Raw genomic sequence first — 18,101 nt, 5'->3', positions numbered from 1 at the left:
GGGCCTGGCAAGGCATGGGCATCTTCGCCCATATTGGCATGGGCAAAGATTGCTGATAGTTTACCATTCTTAAATGTGCTAGGGGGCCAATACGTTTAAGCCAGTGTGGTCCCAGGTGGGTTGGAGACCAGTGAACACGTGATAGCCTTCCTTTGCATCCGCCGAGAGGCCTCCTTCTGGCTGGGTTTGCAGGGGAACAGGTAGGAAGCAAAGGCTAGACCCAGGTAGATCTTCCGGCACACCTGCCTTTGCAGCAGCTTTGGAAGGGGTTTCTGTGTGCAGGTGTAGAATCCAGGTTCCTCAGTCTCCAACATTCCAGTTACTTACTTGCCTGCAGGATCATAATACATCCCATAATTAACAACATGCTTATATTCCAAACTATTTCAGACAAATTTCAAACTCCCTAAAGCTCAAGTAATTGTTGCATGTGCGTATGGGAGGTCATTTACTTTGAAATAGAAGGGAAGTGTATCAGATAAGTTAAAAAAACTTACAACCTCATGTGTATTTCTTTCATAATAGAGTTGGTTCTTGTTGGCCCATCTTATCTCACTTTAATTGTTTTGCATTAGAAGTACTACTTTAAAATGCACTAATAATCTAATTCACTTTAATTCTATACTATTTGGGGCTATCTGCCAAATATTAAATTGAATGACAATACCTAAATAGGATGGTGTGACTTAACTGTCACAATATTTACACCATTCTGGAGTTGTCATCTTGGGAAGGAATAGAAACCTTAAACAATTCAGTCATTACCGCCTTATTTAATAATAGGATAGGAGCTACTTTTATCTTAGACAATACTGCTACTCATCTTGCTTTCAAATCAGAATCCAATCCTTATGACTGAGAAAGCTTTGAACGATCTTTTTAAAAAGCTTTAAAAATTGTGTACTACTGTGCCAATTAATTCTAGAAGTTTAATCATCAGTGTAATTCTTCCTAAAAGTTCTCTACATTGCCAGTACTACTCTTGTCTCCCTGGTGCATCGTAAGGCATCCTCTACAGTGTTGTGTAAGCCTGGTAAATCTGAAGATGTTTCAAATACACATTCAAAGTTTTACAGCCTTCACTTAATATCAAGCTCCATTATTGAAGTTTGGCCCAACCCTTCTTTCTTTAAAAATAATGTAAAATAAGGCTGGATCCAAATGGTAGCTGTCCCTCCCTCTTGTACTTTACCCACAGTACTTTACCCCCATTCCTTTACCCACAGTCCTTGAAATAAGAAAATAGAATTGGTAAGAATTTAGCCTTCTGGTAAACAAGAAAGTGTGTCATGAGGGAACCAAAAATTCTGAGGAACTGCAAAAAATTTAAAAAGCAAGCAGTACTACAGAGAAAGCAGTACTATCAGATCTACAGAGAAAGGGAATAATAAAAAAAAAACAGCAAAAACAACAACACAGCTACATCAAATCCAGGAGAGGACTATCATGGGACATGAATTTTATTCAGGATATTGCAGGGACACGCCAAGCTCAAGACCAAGCTCAAAAACAATGAACACAAGTAGTTCGAAAGTGCCTTGGAGCAATGACTGTAGTGAGTATGCAGCTAATGGACTGGGGCCGACCTGGCCAGTGAGCCCTTTTTCATCCTTCTCTTACACTGTGGGCAACATAACAGCCTAGCTGGTTTCATGGGGGAATTCTACCATGTTTAAGGAGCATATAAGTCCTATATTACATCAATAATTCCAGAGAAGATAAAATGTTTGAAAGCTTTCCAACGCATTCTTTAAGCTAGCATAACAGAAAAAAGTACAAGAAAATAAGAATTGAGCTACGATTTAAGGTGGTTTCCGAACTTAGATGCAAAAATCCTGAATAAAATACTTGCAAAATACATCCAGCAATGTATTAGCAAGGGTATTTCTCAGGAATGTGATGATGGTGAATCATCATTGATTATTCACTGCATTGTAATGTATTGGAAGTAATATCACCTCCTTAACAGATTTTTAAAATCAAATTCATATGCTCATCTGTATGAATGTCAAAATTGCATTTGATATAATTCAATAGCAAATGCTGAACAAAGCAATGAAATGAAAAGAGTCACGCAAACTTAAAAGAAAACAAAAAAACCCTCAAAGTATACTAAGAAAAGAAAGAAAACTTGATCAGGGACATCTATCAAAAATGAAACCGAATTTTGAAGACTATTCTTGGAGGAGAGAAATGTCCATGTGGCTCACAGCCTCCAAGGCAGCCTCCCCACTCTCAGTGTTTAGACATCGTGTAATCTCCTCCCTAAAGGGTGGGTGGACTTGTGTCTAACCGACAGAATATGACAAAGGTGACGGATGTCACTCCCATGACTATGCTACATAATGTGAAAGAAGGGATGAGATACCATGCCTGCATCACCTTATGTTATATAAGACTCCATCTTGCTAGCAGATTCATTCCCTCTCCCTCTTCTATTGGCCTTGAAGACGCAAGCTGCCACTCTGTACACAGCCTATGGAGAGGTCCATGTGACGGGGAACCGTGGGTGGCATGTAGGAGCCGAGGAAAGCCTCTACGTCATGGTGAGCAGAAGGTCTAAAGATCTCAGTCCTACTGCTGCAAGAAAATGAATTCTGTCAACAATTCAAGGAGCAGGTAGGTGGATCCTTCTCCAGCTGAACCACCGCATGAGGATGCAGCCCTGCTGAAAACTTGACTGTGGGTTCTGAGCCCTTGATGCAGAAAAACCAGCTTAGTCATGACCAGACTCCCAACCCACACAAGCTGTGAGAAAATAAATGTGCTGTTTCACAAGTGTTGAAGAGGTCGTGGAGAAAGAGGAACCCTCATTCACTGCTGGTGGGAATGTAAACTGGTACAGCCAATATGGAAAATAATATGGAGGCTCCTCAAATAATTAAGGATAGAGTTATTGTATGACCCAGCAACCCCTTTTCTGGGTATCTACTTGAAAATTTTCAAAACATTTATTTGCAAACATGTATGCGCCCCTACGTTCATTGCAGCATTATTCACAGTGGCCAAGACGTGGAAACAACCTAAGTGTACTTCAACAGATGATTGGGTAAAGAAGATGTGATACATATATACGATGGAATACTACTCAACCATAAGAAAAGATGAGGTGCTACCATGTGCAACGAAGTGGAAGGATCTTGAGAATATCATGCACAGTGAAATAGGTCAGACAGGAAGAGTTAAGCACCATATGATTTCACTCATATGTGGCATATAAAACTGAAAGCAACAAATGAACAAACAAGAAAAACAAACAGAAACTCACAGACACAGACAATGGCCTGGTGGTTACCAGAGGGAGGTGGGTAGAGGGGAATAAAGGGTAAGGGGGGTGAAACAGACGGTGATGCAAGGAGATTTGACTTGGGGTAGTAAACACACAATGCAATATAGAGATGATATATCATAGAATTATATACTTGAAACCTATATAACTTCATTAACCACTGTCACCCCAATACATTTAATTTAAAAAATAAAAATAAATGGCCACATTTTTCAGACTATAAGACACATCCCCCAAATTTGGGAGGAATAATGGTTGTTAATGCTGCTGTTGAGTTCTGTTTACATTTACATTGGTGAAATATTATGTTATTTATGTTATTAGATATTTTATCACATTTTTGCTTCAAAAATTTTTTCTACTTTCTTCTTCTAAAACCTAGGTGCATCTCTCATAGTCCCAAAAATACGGTAATTAAAAATGTTTACAGTAATAAGTAATACAATCTATTATCACCATTACTTTTCTAATGCTTATGGATTTTTAATGATATGATTTAGAGCACATCACTGGTATTTAATGAACTGCATGTCTAATGTGTACAATTGGATAAATGTTGACATGTAGATACCAATACATGTATAGGTATGGATATACACTATAGAGATAGACATATCTGGGACTCCACTGTTAATTAAGATAAAAATCACAACCATTGCCCCTGGAAGTTTTCCTGGGCCCCTTGGTAAACTCTCTTTTCTCCCATCCCACTTTAACCACTCATGACAACCACTGATCTGCTTTCTCTCACTCTAGATCAGTTTGCATCTTCAAGAATTCTAGAATATACTCTTTTTTTTGGTCTGGTTTCTTTCACTTGGTACAATTACTTTGAAGTTCACTCATGTGAAATTATATGTTAATAATGTGTTTCTCTTTTGTTGTTGAATAGTGTTTCATCAGAGACACAGCAACTCATTTGTCTTCCACCCGTCGATGGATGTTGAGGTTGTTTCCAGTTTGGGCTGTAACAGATAGTTCTGTGAACACTCGTGCACAAGTCTTTGTTTACACACGTGCTTCCGTTTGTCTTGGGTAAATGCCCAGGAGCAAAGGAAGTAGGTCATATGGTATGCGTGTGTTTAAATTTTGAGAAAATGTCACTCTGTTTTCCAAAACGGTTGTACCATTTTACAATCCCACAAGTAGAGTGTGAGTTTCAGCTCTTCCGCATTTTCACCAGCACTTGGTATATTTGGTCATTTTAATTGCAGCCATTGTAGAATGCAAGTAGTAATATCTCATAGTGATTTTTAATTGCATATATCTGATACCTGTGATGTTGGGTATCTTTTCATGTGTGTATTTTCAATCCATATAGCTTCTTTAGTAATGTGTCTGTTCACATTCTTTTGCTCTTTTTATCTTGGTTAGTATGTTTTCTTATTACCAAGTTTTGAGAGCTTTAATATATTTTAGATTTATAAAATCTTTTATCCAGTATGTGATTTGAAAATGTTGTCTCCTATCAGTAGGTTGGCTTTTCATTCTTTTGCTGGGATCTTTTAAACAGCAGTTTTTATCTTGGTAAAGTTTAATTTATCACTTTTTTCTTTTATGGATACGTTTTTGGTGTTATATTTAGAACCTTTATTTTAAAAGGTACTTTCATGGGATAATAAATTTTAGGTTGATGACATTATTCTTGAAACACTTATTAGGTTGTTGCCACAGTGTCTTTTAGCTTGAATTATTTCCAATGTGAAGTCTGCTGCTATTCTTTGTTCTTTGGAAATAATGACTATTTTCTCTGGCTGTATTTAAGACCTTCTTCTTTTAACCAATTGGATTATGATGTGCCTTAGTGTAGTTTTCTTCTTATCTCTTGTGCTAATGGTTTGTTGAACTTCTTGGAGCTGGGGTCTCTAACACTATAAATATTTTCATAAATTAAAAAAGGTTTCAGTCAATTTTTCTTCAAATATTTGGTTGGTTGCTTCACACTCTCCTCATCTCTGTGTGCTCCAGTGACATGTATTTCACCACTTGAGGTTGCCCTCAGCTTCAGTCTAGTCATTGTTTTTTCAATCCAGTCATTCTTACAGTTTGTTTCATTTTGAACAGTTTCTATTGCCCTGTTTTCATGTTTACTCTTTTTTCTTTGGCAATGACGAATCTGACATTGATCTCATTCACTGTATTTGTATCTCACATATTTTTTCATCCTTAGAAGTTTTATTGGGATTTTTTAAATATCCTTTATACCTCTACTTCACACGTCCGGTCTGTCGTCTAGCTTCTCAAACATATGGGACACAGTTGTAGTAACTGCTTCAGTGTCCTTGTCTGCTAGTTCTAAAATCTGCATTGTTTCTGGGTAAGTTTGGTTGATTAATTTTGCTCCTCGTTAAGGGTTGTATATTTTAGCTTCTTTGCATGCTGTATCATTTATTATTAGATGCCAGATGTTTTGCATGTTGCCTTATCGATTGCTGGATTTTTATATCCCTATAAATATTCTTGAACTTTGTTCTGCCACATAATTAAGTTACTTGGAGACACTTTGATCCCTTTGGATCATGACTGGGGCAAAACCCTTAGTATCCTAATGAATAGTCTCAAATGGTGAAGTCCTATGACCTGGCTGTTGGAGACACACTACTCTGGCCCTGTGTGGGTGCTGGGCACTGCCCACTCTAAACCTGTGTGCTGGCTCCTGCCCTGGTCTCAGTCCCTCACAGGCATGCATGGGTCAGAAGTCGAGCAAATCCTCACCAGGAACCCTCTGCAGGTCTCTGCAGTTGTCCCTCTGTGCTGCTCCTTCCTTTGCTGCACTGCCCCCTGGAGGCTCTGGCTGTCACCACACGTCAGGAGGACCACCAACTTCTGTGGGGTCCCCTCTCTGCACCGTGCCTGGAAAGTCTCTCTAGACAGTCATCTGGAGCAATCATGGTGTCACCTCTGATAAAAATTTTTTAGATTTCTGAACCAGAAAGGAGAACACTATAAGCAAGGATAAAAGGCAAATGTAAAATTGAAGGAAAAACACCTGTTATATATAGCAGGAAAAAAAGATTAACATTGAAAATGTAGAAAATACAAATTAATAAGAAAAAATAGTAACCGAAGATAATAATGGTCAAATTCACAGAACAAGAAATATTCATATGGCTCAAATTTATAAATCATAACTAATCTACTTAATCACCAAGGTAATATAAATGAGATATAATTTTTTAAATTTTCTGATAGTAAAGAATAAAAAGATCAGTAAATTTCAGTATTGGCTCAAATTCATGGAAATAGAGACTCATGGATATTATGCAGAATAATGTATATGGGGCAGCCTTTTTTGAGGGAATTTAAACAACTTCTATTAAAATACTTTACAGAAATAGAGAACAGGCTGACAGTGACCAGAGGGAAGAGGCGAGGGAATTTCAGGGGAAATAGGGGAGGGATTTAAAGGAACATATATAAAGGACACATGGACAACAACTGGGAAGGGTGGAAATGGGAGGGAGGGGGGAAGCACAGGGATGGGATGGGAGTAATAGACAGAAAACTGTACTGGAAAATTAATTAAATAAAAAATAAAAAATAAAAAAATTAGAAAATAAAATACGTTGCATATGCTCTTTGACTTAACAATTCTAGTTAAAGAGTTCTGTATTTATACCTATTTGCATATATGCATAAACATTTTCAAAGGATTTACAAACAATAAAATTGGAAACAACATACATGACCATCAATTAAGAATGGCATAATGCACCATGGTGTATGCATATTATGGAAAGCCCCCCCTCTCTACATACAGTTATGACATACATACAATACCCTATAGCACAGGTGGGAAACACAAGGCCCACGAGCCAGATCCCGCCCTCCACCTTGCTTTCTCTGGCCTGACACCTTGTTTCCACCTGGTGGCAGCGCCCAGCTCTTGCTTGACTGTTAAGGAGTAGTTACAATTACACAATCCCAAAATTACATTGAGCCCTTTGAAGGCAACCTCAAGGCTGATGTGGCCCCTGGTGAAAATGAGTTTGACACCCCTGCTCTGTAGGATTTGACACCTGACTGTTTCTAAAGATACAGTTAAGTGAAAAACAGCAGAATACTACATAAAGTAAAATCCCATTTATGTTTTAATAAATAACCTATATACTCTTACAGAAGAGTATGTAATTTTGCAAAGAATGTACATCATTAAGAAGCCTGGAAGGCTAGGAGTCAAAGGGTCAACACGACTGCCTGTGGGAGTCGAGGGAGCTGGTCGAAGGGAGACTTCCACACTCTGTGTAACTTCCCTATTGGTTGAATTCTTAGCACAGGCGGCCTCTGTACTTTACGACTTGTGTAATTATAAAATTGAAACACGGGGGAAAACTGAATGCCAAAATAAAGGGGAGAAAAAGAGGAGAAAAGAATGAAAACAAGACAAGATGCAGAGATTTATAATTGACTGATAGAGGTCATGCGGAATCCCTAAAGCTGGTTTACAAATGTCGTCTGTTTGGGGTGCCGTAGGATATAGAGGAACGCAGTGGGATTTTAAGGGCCTTGTAAGTAGTCGTTACTCATTTGTGGAATGTAGATTTCGGGAGTGAATGATGCAATTAAATGCATAAAAGAAGTCATGCCTTTTGAGGGTCAGGGAAAGCAGAGATTTTCAAATCTTCAGCTGATTGCTAAGAACAGGTAATATTACAAAATCTATGTAAGAAAATTACATTTAAAAATGAGAAATCCATTTCTGAACTCATTTAACCTTTCTCCCCAGATCTAAGATGAAAGCTCATCAGTGGCAAATCCTTCGTGCTTTCCATAGTGATGGAATTGAAATTAAAACAACAACAAAAATCTGGAGTTCGGTGGGAAAGCAAAAGTTCATTATGTGAGCCTCATGGCCACAGATGCCTTGGGGGCTGGAAGGGCAGTGGCTAGGTCCAGCATCCTTTCGTACTCTTGGTGTCTGTGGAATGCCTGTTTAAGTAAGAATTTGTCATTGGGATAGCAGCCTTCTGCAGTCCTCAGTATGCTTGGCAGCAAGTCTGATGGTGTTGTATGGCTAGCCTCGGGCTGACAGTGACAGAAGAGGCAGGCTCACCCCTGTTGGTGACACTCCCCCCTGAAACCATTCTCCCTCTTATGCCCTGCCTCCCACACCCCTTTCTTCTTCTTGCTCCCCGTCCCTCTTGCTCACTTGCTTGCTACTGCTTGCTCTTCTCATGTCTTCCTTCCTTTGTTCTTTTATTCTTTTATTCAACCCAATAGCAATTTATTGAGCACTTACTGTGTTAAGCGTTATTACAGAGGAGACACTGGAAGAACAGCAGTAAACACAACACAGGAAAAGCCATCGTGGAAGTGACTCCTTCCTTCTTAATCTATTTTCAGAAATCAAACTTCTGATTCTAAAAATTGCCTTTCCTATCAGGGAGAGCATATCCTGACCAGTTGTGGATTTCTAGCTGTATTTACTAGAGGCACTTTTATTAGATATTGCAAATGAATTAACATTTTGGTTTATAAACCAAGCCCTCGTTGATTTAACTTAGTATCAATTAAACTCTTCAGATAGAATTCTACTTGCACCAACAAAATTCAGATTTGGAATTTATGAATCGAAGTATTATATCCAAAGTTACACTGCCCTGAAGTTTGGGACTTCTCCTTGAATAATATCTTTCCCCATCTCTGGAATGCATCAATATTACCCCATCCTTAGTGAACAGCTCCATCATTACTTAATTGAAGAGAAAAAGATCCGAGAGTGTGGCCTAAGAGACAGGATGGGAGAGAAGACAACGGAACACACAGAGACAGATCCCGGGTGGTGGAGGTTTGAGGCTGACCCAGTCTGCTCACACATTTAAAAATTCCTCCAGGTCAGATTTAGGTCCTTCCCCAAACTCATTTTAATCTATTGCTACAACTATAATAGTCCTTTCTGAGCTTCCAAAAATATACTCTAGGCCACTTCAGTCATCGGTAGTTTTTCATAAAAATAACTATCATGTAAAAAGTTATGTGTGTGAAACCCTCAGAGTGTTTTACGAAGTAATTTGTACTTTGTGTCCTCACACCCACAGCACGCTGTAGGTGGCCTTATTATCCCATTGTACATAGGAGGAAACTGAGACTTAGAGAAGTTCTATAATTTATCCAAAGTTATTTAGTTAGCAAATTATGGATCTGGAATTTGAAACCAGGCTCTGACTTTAGAACTCAGGCCCTTAACCACTGCACTCAGCTGCCTCTCAGTTATTATTTAAACTAATATAGAAATCATTGTATAACATGGGATGGAACTCATAAGTTTGTCATAAGGATGAAATGGCACACTGGGTGTAAAGCACTTAGTAGGGCTTTGGATGTTGATCTGTTATCCCTGAATAAGTTCCAGTTTTATAACCTCTCTCTTAAATGTGATGGCTTCTACAGAATAAGTTCTGAGCAGCCCAGAATATATTGATACTATTACCTGATTTGTTCTGTACTTAGACTTCTGTGCAGCAGATTATGGGTGCATTAAATTTTTTAGCATTCATATTAAACTGATGTTCATATTAAATTTACAGTCATCCAAAATTGATTTTTAGAAGATGAACTATTCTTAAGCAGGTCATTCCCATTTTTTGTACTTGCAAAGAAGTAATTTTAGTGTATTTCTGTCCTGGTCAGCTGGGGCCACTGTAACAAAATACCATTGACTGGGTGGCTTATAAACAACAGAAGTTTATTGCGAACAGTTCTGGAGGATGGAACTGCAAGATCAGGGTGTCAGAGTGGCTGGATTCTGATGAATTCTGGATCGCAGACTGTCGACTTCTCTTTCTGTCCTTACATGGCAGAGAGCAGAGGGGAACAAGGTTCTCTTGTGACTCTTATGAGGACACTAATCTCATTTATTCATGAGGGCACTGCCTTGTGCCCTCATCTCACCCAAATTACCTCCCCAAAGCCCTACCTGCTAACACCATCATACCAGGGGAGGTAGAGGGTTTTGACATGTGAATAGGGCAGTGGGTGGGAGTGGGAAGGAGGACACAAGAATTCAGTCCATAACAACTACTTTCTAGTCTTCTCTCCAGATGTAAATTTACATACACACATTTATATAGACATGCATGTGTATGTTGTTATTATAACTTCATTTTTCTTAGTACATGTATCATGAATATTTCTCCATGTCGTGAAAGATCCTTTTAAAACATTGTGTCTAATAGCTGCATAGTATTTTATTACACAAGTGTCCTTGATTTAATCTATCATCTATTGGTAGACTTTTACCCTTTCTCAGCTTTCTAGCACTCCTGTTTTAAATATTGACTCCTTCTGTCTCCTAAATAAATTATTTCAAAATCTTCCCAGTTCCAAGTGTTGCATTCTTGTTCTCAGACTGTTGTTCAAAGATGCCAGAGGTATGTCTGCAAGGCCTATGGAAGGGAGATGTTTCGCTAAGCAGTGTTTTTGCTTCCTCTCATGTAATTCTTTGTCAAGTGCCATATTAAACTCTGCAGAAATAGATCCCATTTATCTCTAAGGGCATTAATATGCATATGAGTTTTTGCATATAGTTTTAGATTTACACATAATTAATATCTGTAGTAGGTTTTAGCATAGTTAAACCATATAGATGAGTTCATATAATCCTCATGAGAAGCCCATTTTACAAATGAAGTAGCTGAGACACATTTCCAAACCACCAGACCAATAAGTAGCAGAGAAGGGAGTCACTGCTGAGTTTTATGATTCCAAACTCTGGGTTCCCTTCTGTCTAGATGAGGATTATCACTGGATTCATTATCATTTCAGCAGTAGGAGGTATTAGCATATCAACAGACTGCCCACGGCAAAGGGGAGTTTTCTCATCTTACCTCTCATTAATAAAAATTATTTTGTGGGAAGGAATTGCTGCAGAACTCAGTTAGTTAAAGACCAGTGGCCTAGGATATGCAAGATGGTGGTAGAGCGGGTGGAAGCTACACTCACCCCTCCCAGGACTAAACTGCAATTACAACTAAAATATAAAGCAATCAACCTGAATAGCCAACTGAAGACTAGCTGAAGAGAAGTCTTATAACCAATAATTCATGGAAGAAGCCACATTGAGACTGGTAGGAAGGGCAGAGATGTGAACGGGGCTGGCCCCACTCCCATGGGGATCTCCCTGAGATCCCAGATGGATATCTCAGCTGCAAAGGTTCCCCTGAGAAATGTGGGATTTCAGCCCCATACCAGGCCCTCCAGTCCAGAACACCAGAGCTGGGAAGAGGCACCTGCATGAAATCTGTCTGTGAAAATCAGCAGAGATTCTGTCTGCCAGGGAAAGACAGGAGTCTGCCAAAGACACAGGCATCCTCTTAAAGGGCCAACACACAAAATCTCACTCAAAGCCACTTACCCTGGGCTCTGATGGAGGAAGAGTGGAGCAGACTAGAGTCATATGAGAAGAGAGGTTCGTGACTCTGGGGAGAGAGCCGAGGGGACAGTCACTGAGAGCCCTGTGCCGAGTCCCACTCTCACATCACAGAGGCCATCTTTCTTGGGTGAAGCACTTCTCTTCATATAGCATCAGCCTGGGGGAAAGCAGTAGCCCCACCCTCAGGACTCCCTGTTGCCCCACCCTGGAGAACTTGTGTTCTGCTGAGGAGTCAGCTGCCAGAGCTGGAGTGTCAAAGTCTGGGAAGACCCAGAGGGTGTCAGTGACTGACTTGTGTGGTTTTGGGATGGGGGCCATTCCCTTCACTTTCCTGCAAACCTAACTGGTGCCTCCCCTTCATGGGATATTTGCTAGCCCCACCCTCCCAGCTCCTGGTGGCTCTACCCTGCTGAGGTCTTTGCAGAACCCAGAACGGACTGAGTTATGTGGCTCTAGGATGAGGACTATTTTTTTTAGCAGCCTGGCCAGTGCAGTATCCTCCTTTTACACAGCCAAATGTTGGTCTTCTTGGGCCTAATAAACTCTCTGGCCTCACCCCAAGGAACCCCCCTACCACAAAGGCACGTGAGCACCAAGCTGTGGCAGCTAAACCAGCTATACCTTGGGATGTTTGCTGAGTGGCCTCAGACCCAGCATTGGCCCTGAGTTTGAACCAGTATAGAAGTGGTGAAGATCACTTGCGCCTACCTGGTGACTCACTGAGAACACACATCATGCAACTCAGATCAAGTACCACCAGAGGCTCTTTCAGTGACTGAATAAAAAATGTAGGGGGAGGCAGGTGGAGACAGAACTTGGGGTTCCTCAGGACTTTTGCTGACGTGCCCCCAGACCTGGCACTGGTACTAGTAAAAATCAGCCTTGGTGTGCAGCTTGACCCATCCTGAACAAAACCAGGCCTAGCGGAGGCAGCCACAAATTGTGGATCACTTTGTAACTACAAATAGGTTGCCTGGGCCCCGCAACAAGTGCAAACACTGGTTTGCACCAGAATTCCTCCCAAGAGGCCCCAGAACTAATACATACATTGGACAGGGTCAGACAATATCAAGGGTCCAAGTAGTTTCACAAACAGCATATCCAAAAGGGAGATCTTGGTAGGTGGCAGACACTGGTGAGGGAAATTCTGATCCGAGTGGTCAGCACCTGCATGACATCTCACTGTGGTTGGTATTGACCCTCATAGTCAGCCAGCCTGAAGGTTGGCCCCCCATGTACAAACAGACCCATAGCAATCAAGACCCACTTACAACAGGAAGGCCCATATAACCCACACAAGAGACATTCCTGGAGCACTCAGCTCAGGTGATCAAAGAGACTGCCACTGGGTCCCATAGGACCTACTGCATAAGGCCATGCTACCAAAACTGGAGTCATAGCAGATGCACCTAATACATAAAAATAAACACAAAGAAGCAACCAAGATAGAAAGACAAAGAAACTTGCCCCAAAAGAAAAAGTAGGAGAAATCTCCAGGAAAAGAGCTAAATGAGATGGAGGCAAACAATCTACCAGATACAGAGTTCAAAAGATGATTATAAGAATGCTAAAGGGCCCTGGCTGGTATAGCTCAGTGGATTGAGCACAGGCTGTGAACCAAAGGGTCACCAGTTTAATTCCCAGTCAGTGCACCTACCTGGGTTGTGGGCAAGGTCCCCAGTGGGGGCCATGTGAGAGCAAACCACACACTGATGTTTCTCTCTCTTTCTCCCTTCCTTCCCCTCTCTCTAAAAATAAATAAATAAAACCTTTAAAAAAGAATGCTCAAGGAACTTAGAACTATAGCAGAAGGAAAAGGGCATAGAAACCATAAAAATGAATCAGCAGGAAATGAAAAATACAATATCTGAAATGAAGAATACACTGGAAGGAATAAATAGTAGGTTGGATGGAGCAGAGGACCAAAGCAGCGATTTGGAAGACAACTTCAGGGAATACACCCAATCAGAGCAGCAAAAATTTAAAAAGTATTTTACAAAATGATGATATTTAATGGACCTTTAGAACAACATGAAGTGTAACTATGTCCAAATTATAGTGCTAGAACTAGAACAAGGGACCAAAAACTGATTTGAAGAAATAATGACTGAAAACTTTTCTAACTTGGTGAAGGAAAAAGACACAGAAGTCCAGGAAACACAGAGTTCAAAACAAAATGAACCCAAAAAGGTCCGCACCAAGACATTCCATAATTAAAATGGCAAAGGTTAAAGACAAAGACAGAATCCTAAATACAGGAAGAGAAAGATAGTTACCTACAGGGAGCTCCCATAAGACTGTCAGCTGAATCCTCAACAGAAACATTTCAGGCCAGAGGGAATTGGTATGAAATATTCAAAGTGATGAAAATCAAGGGCATACAACCAAGACTACTATGCCCAACAAGGCTATCATTTAAAATTGAAGGAGAAATAAAGAGCTTCCCAAAGAAGAAAAAGCTACAAGAGTTCATTAACACAAAACTGATATTATAAGAAATGTTAAAGGGTCTTCTTTCTTAAAGAAGAAAAAAACAAAAACATACTTAAAAGAATAAAATAGCATTAAATATGTACCTATCAATAATCATTGTAAATGTAAATGGATTAAATGCTCCAATCAAAATACCTGGAAAAAGGTATTTTATTCAAATGGAAATGAAAAGAAAGCTAGGGTAGCAATACTTGTATCTGACAAAATACACTTTAAAACAAAGGCTATTGTAAGAGACAAAGAAGGACACTACATAATGATAAAGGGAGCAATCCAGCAAGAGGATATAACCCATGTAAATATTTATGCTCCAGAAATAGGATCACCTACCTATATAAAACAAATCCTGATGAACATAAAGGGAGATATCAACAGTAATACAGTCATGGTAGGGAATTTTAATACCCCATTGATCTCCATGGATATATTATTATGACAGAAGATCAACAAGAAAATGATGGGGTTAAATGACACACTAGAGCAGATGGATTTAGTTGATATCTTCAGAGCATTTTGACCGAAAGCAGCAAAATACACATTTTATCAAATGCATGTGAAACATTTTTTAGGATTTACCACATGTTAGGACACAAAACAAGTCTCAATAAATTTAAGAAGATTGAAATCATATAAGTATCATCTCTGACCATAATGGTATAACACTATAAATTAGTCACAGGGGAAAAAAAACCTAGAAAACACAAAAAGATATGGAGGCTAAATAATATGTTACTAAACAATTAAGGGGTTAACAAGGAGATCAAGAAAGAAATCAAAAGCTGCCTTAAGACAAATAAAAATGAGAATACAGAATACAAGGTCTATATGACACAGAGAAAGCAGTCCTAAGAGGAAAATCATAGCATTACAAGTTTACCTCAAAAAACAAGAAAAACTTCAAATAAACAATCTAACCTTACACTTAAATGAACTAGAAAAAGAACAACAAAGCCCAAAATGAGTAGAATGGAAATAGTAAACATCAGCAGAAATAAATAAAACAGTCTAAATAAAACAATACAATGAAACCAAGAGCTGATTCTTTAAAAAGAAAAATAAGATTGAGAAACCTAACCAGACTCATCAAGAAAGCAAAAAAGAGGATGCAAATAAATAAAAACAGAAGTGAAAGATAAGTAACAATAAACACCAAAGAAATGCAAAGGATTGTAAGAAAATATTATGGGCACCTATATAGACAACTATGTATCAACAAATTGGATAAAACGGATAAATTCCTAGAAACATACAGTTTTACAAACTGAATCTGGAAGAATCAGTAAATCTGAGTAGATTGATTACAACTAGTGAAATTGAAGCAGTAATCAAAAAACTCCCAACAGAAGTCCTGGATTGAATGACTTCACAGGAGAATTTGCCAAACATTCAAAGAAGAACTAACACCTATTCTTCTCAAATCAAAGTATTCCAAAAAATTGGAGAGGAGGGAAAACTTCCAAGCTCATTTTACAAAGCCAGAATTATCCTGATTTTAAGACCAGATAAAAACACTGCAAAGAAAGAAAAGTATAGGTCAATATCCATGATGAACATAAACGCTAAAATCCTCAACAAAATATTAGCAAACTGTATCCAGCAACTAGAATAAATATTCCAGAAATTTATGTGGAATCACAAAAGCCCCTAAATAGCCACAGCAGTCTTGAGAAAGAAGAACAAAGTTGGAGAAATCATGCTACCTGACATCAAACTACACTACAAAGCCATGGTAATCAAAATAACATAGTACTGGCATAAAGACAGATACAGAGATCAATGGGATACAATAGAGAGCCCAGAAACACGTGCATAACTTTATAGCAAATGAATATTTAGCAAAGAAGGCAAGAACATACAATGGGGTATAGATAGTCTGTTCAATAAATGATATTGGGAAAATTGGACAGATACATGCAAAAAATGAAATGAGATCACCTTCCTACACCATACACAAGAATAAACTCAAAATAGATTAAACACTTAAATGCTAGACTCAAAACCATAGAAATTCTAGAAGAAAACAAGTCAGTAAAATCTGAGACATTTCTCATGACAATATTTTTTTCTGATGTGTCTCCTTAGTCAAAGGAAACAAAATGAAAAAATAAACAAATGGGACTATATCAAACTAAAAAGGTTTTGCAAAGCAAAGAAAACCATCGGCAAAAAGGAAAAGCCAGCATAGTGGATGGGAAAACATATTCACCAATGATACATTTGATAAGGGGTTAATATCCAAAATTTATGACGAACTTATACAACTTAACACCAAGAAAACAAACAATCCAATTTTTTTTAAAAAATGGGCAAAGAACTTGAAATAGTCACTTCTCTAAAGAGGACATACAGATGGCCAGTTGTCATATGAGAAGATGTTCAATGTCACTAATCACCAGAGAAATGAAAGTTCAAATCACAGTGAGATATCACTTCATACCTGTCAGAATGGCTATCATCAACAAATGAACAAACAAAAAGTGTTGGTGAAGGGTGTGGAGAAAATAGAACCCTCGTGCTCTGTTGGTGGGATCGCAGATTGGTGCAGCCGCTGTGGAAAGCAGTGTTGAGTTACCTGAAAAAATTAAAATGGAACTACCTGTGACCCAGGAGTTCTACTTCTGAGTATATATCCAAAGAAACCAAAACACTGATTTGAAAGAATATATGCACCCTTATATTCACTGCAGCATTATTTACAATTGCCAAGATGTGGAAGGCCTCCAGGTGCCTATCGGTGGATGAGTGGATAAAAAAAAAATCTGTGGTAAAAATTACACAATGGAATACTACTCAGTCATAAAAAGACATCTTACCTTTTGTGACAGCATGGATGAACCTAGAGGGTACTATGCTAAGTGAAATAAGCCAGTTAGAGAAAGACAAATACCATACGATTATGCTTATATGTAGAATCAAATAAACAAAATAGAAACAGACCCATAGATGCAGAGAATAGTCTGACATCCGCCAGAGGGCAAGGAGGCTTGGGGGCTGGATGAAATAGGCACAGGGGCTGAGCAATACCTCCCACCCCCCCACCCCCCTGCAAACAAAACAAAAACAAAACCCCTCACAGACTGACAACAGTGTGGTGATTACCAGAGGGAAAGGAGGGTGAAGGTAGATAGGAGTGGGTAGAGGAGAATAAATGGGGCTGGGTGGAGACTTCACTTGGGGTAGTGAACACACAATATACATATATTATAGAATGTATACCTGAAACCTATATNCAACAAATGAACAAACAAAAAGTGTTGGTGAGGGTGTGGAGAAAATAGAACCCTCATGCTCTGTTGGTGGGATCACAGATTGGTGCAGCCGCTGTGGAAAGCAGTGTTGAGTTACCTGAAAAAATTAAAATGGAACTACCTGTGACCCAGGAGTTCTACTTCTGAGTATATATCCAAAGAAACCAAAACACTGATTTGAAAGAATATATGCACCCTTATATTCACTGCAGCATTATTTACAATTGCCAAGATGTGGAAGGCCTCCAGGTGCCTATCGGTGGATGAGTGGATAAAAAAAAAATCTGTGGTAAAAATTACACAATGGAATACTACTCAGTCATAAAAAAGACATCTTACCTTTTGTGACAGCATGGATGGATCTAGAGGGTATTATGCTAAGTGAAATAAGCCAGTTAGAGAAAGACAAATACCATACAATTATGCTTATATGTGGAATCAAATAAACAAAATAGAAACAAACCCATAGATGCAGAGAATAGTCTGACATCTGCCAGAGGGCAAGGAGGCTTGGGGGCTGGATGAAATAGGCACAGGGGCTGAGCAATACCTCCCACCCCCGCAAACAAAACAAAAACAAAACCCCTCACAGACCGACAATAGTGTGGTGATTACCAGAGGGAAAGGAGGGTGAAAGTAGATAGGAGTGGGTAGAGGAGAATAAATGGGGCTGGGTGGAGACTTCACTTGGGGTAGTGAA

The sequence above is a fragment of the Sturnira hondurensis genome, unplaced genomic scaffold (genome assembly GCF_014824575.4).
Source record: "Sturnira hondurensis isolate 20B ecotype Veracruz unplaced genomic scaffold, ASM1482457v3 Scaffold0022201, whole genome shotgun sequence".
Classification (NCBI taxonomy): Eukaryota; Metazoa; Chordata; class Mammalia; order Chiroptera; family Phyllostomidae; genus Sturnira; species Sturnira hondurensis.
Note: the sequence above shows the minus strand (reverse complement) of the source record.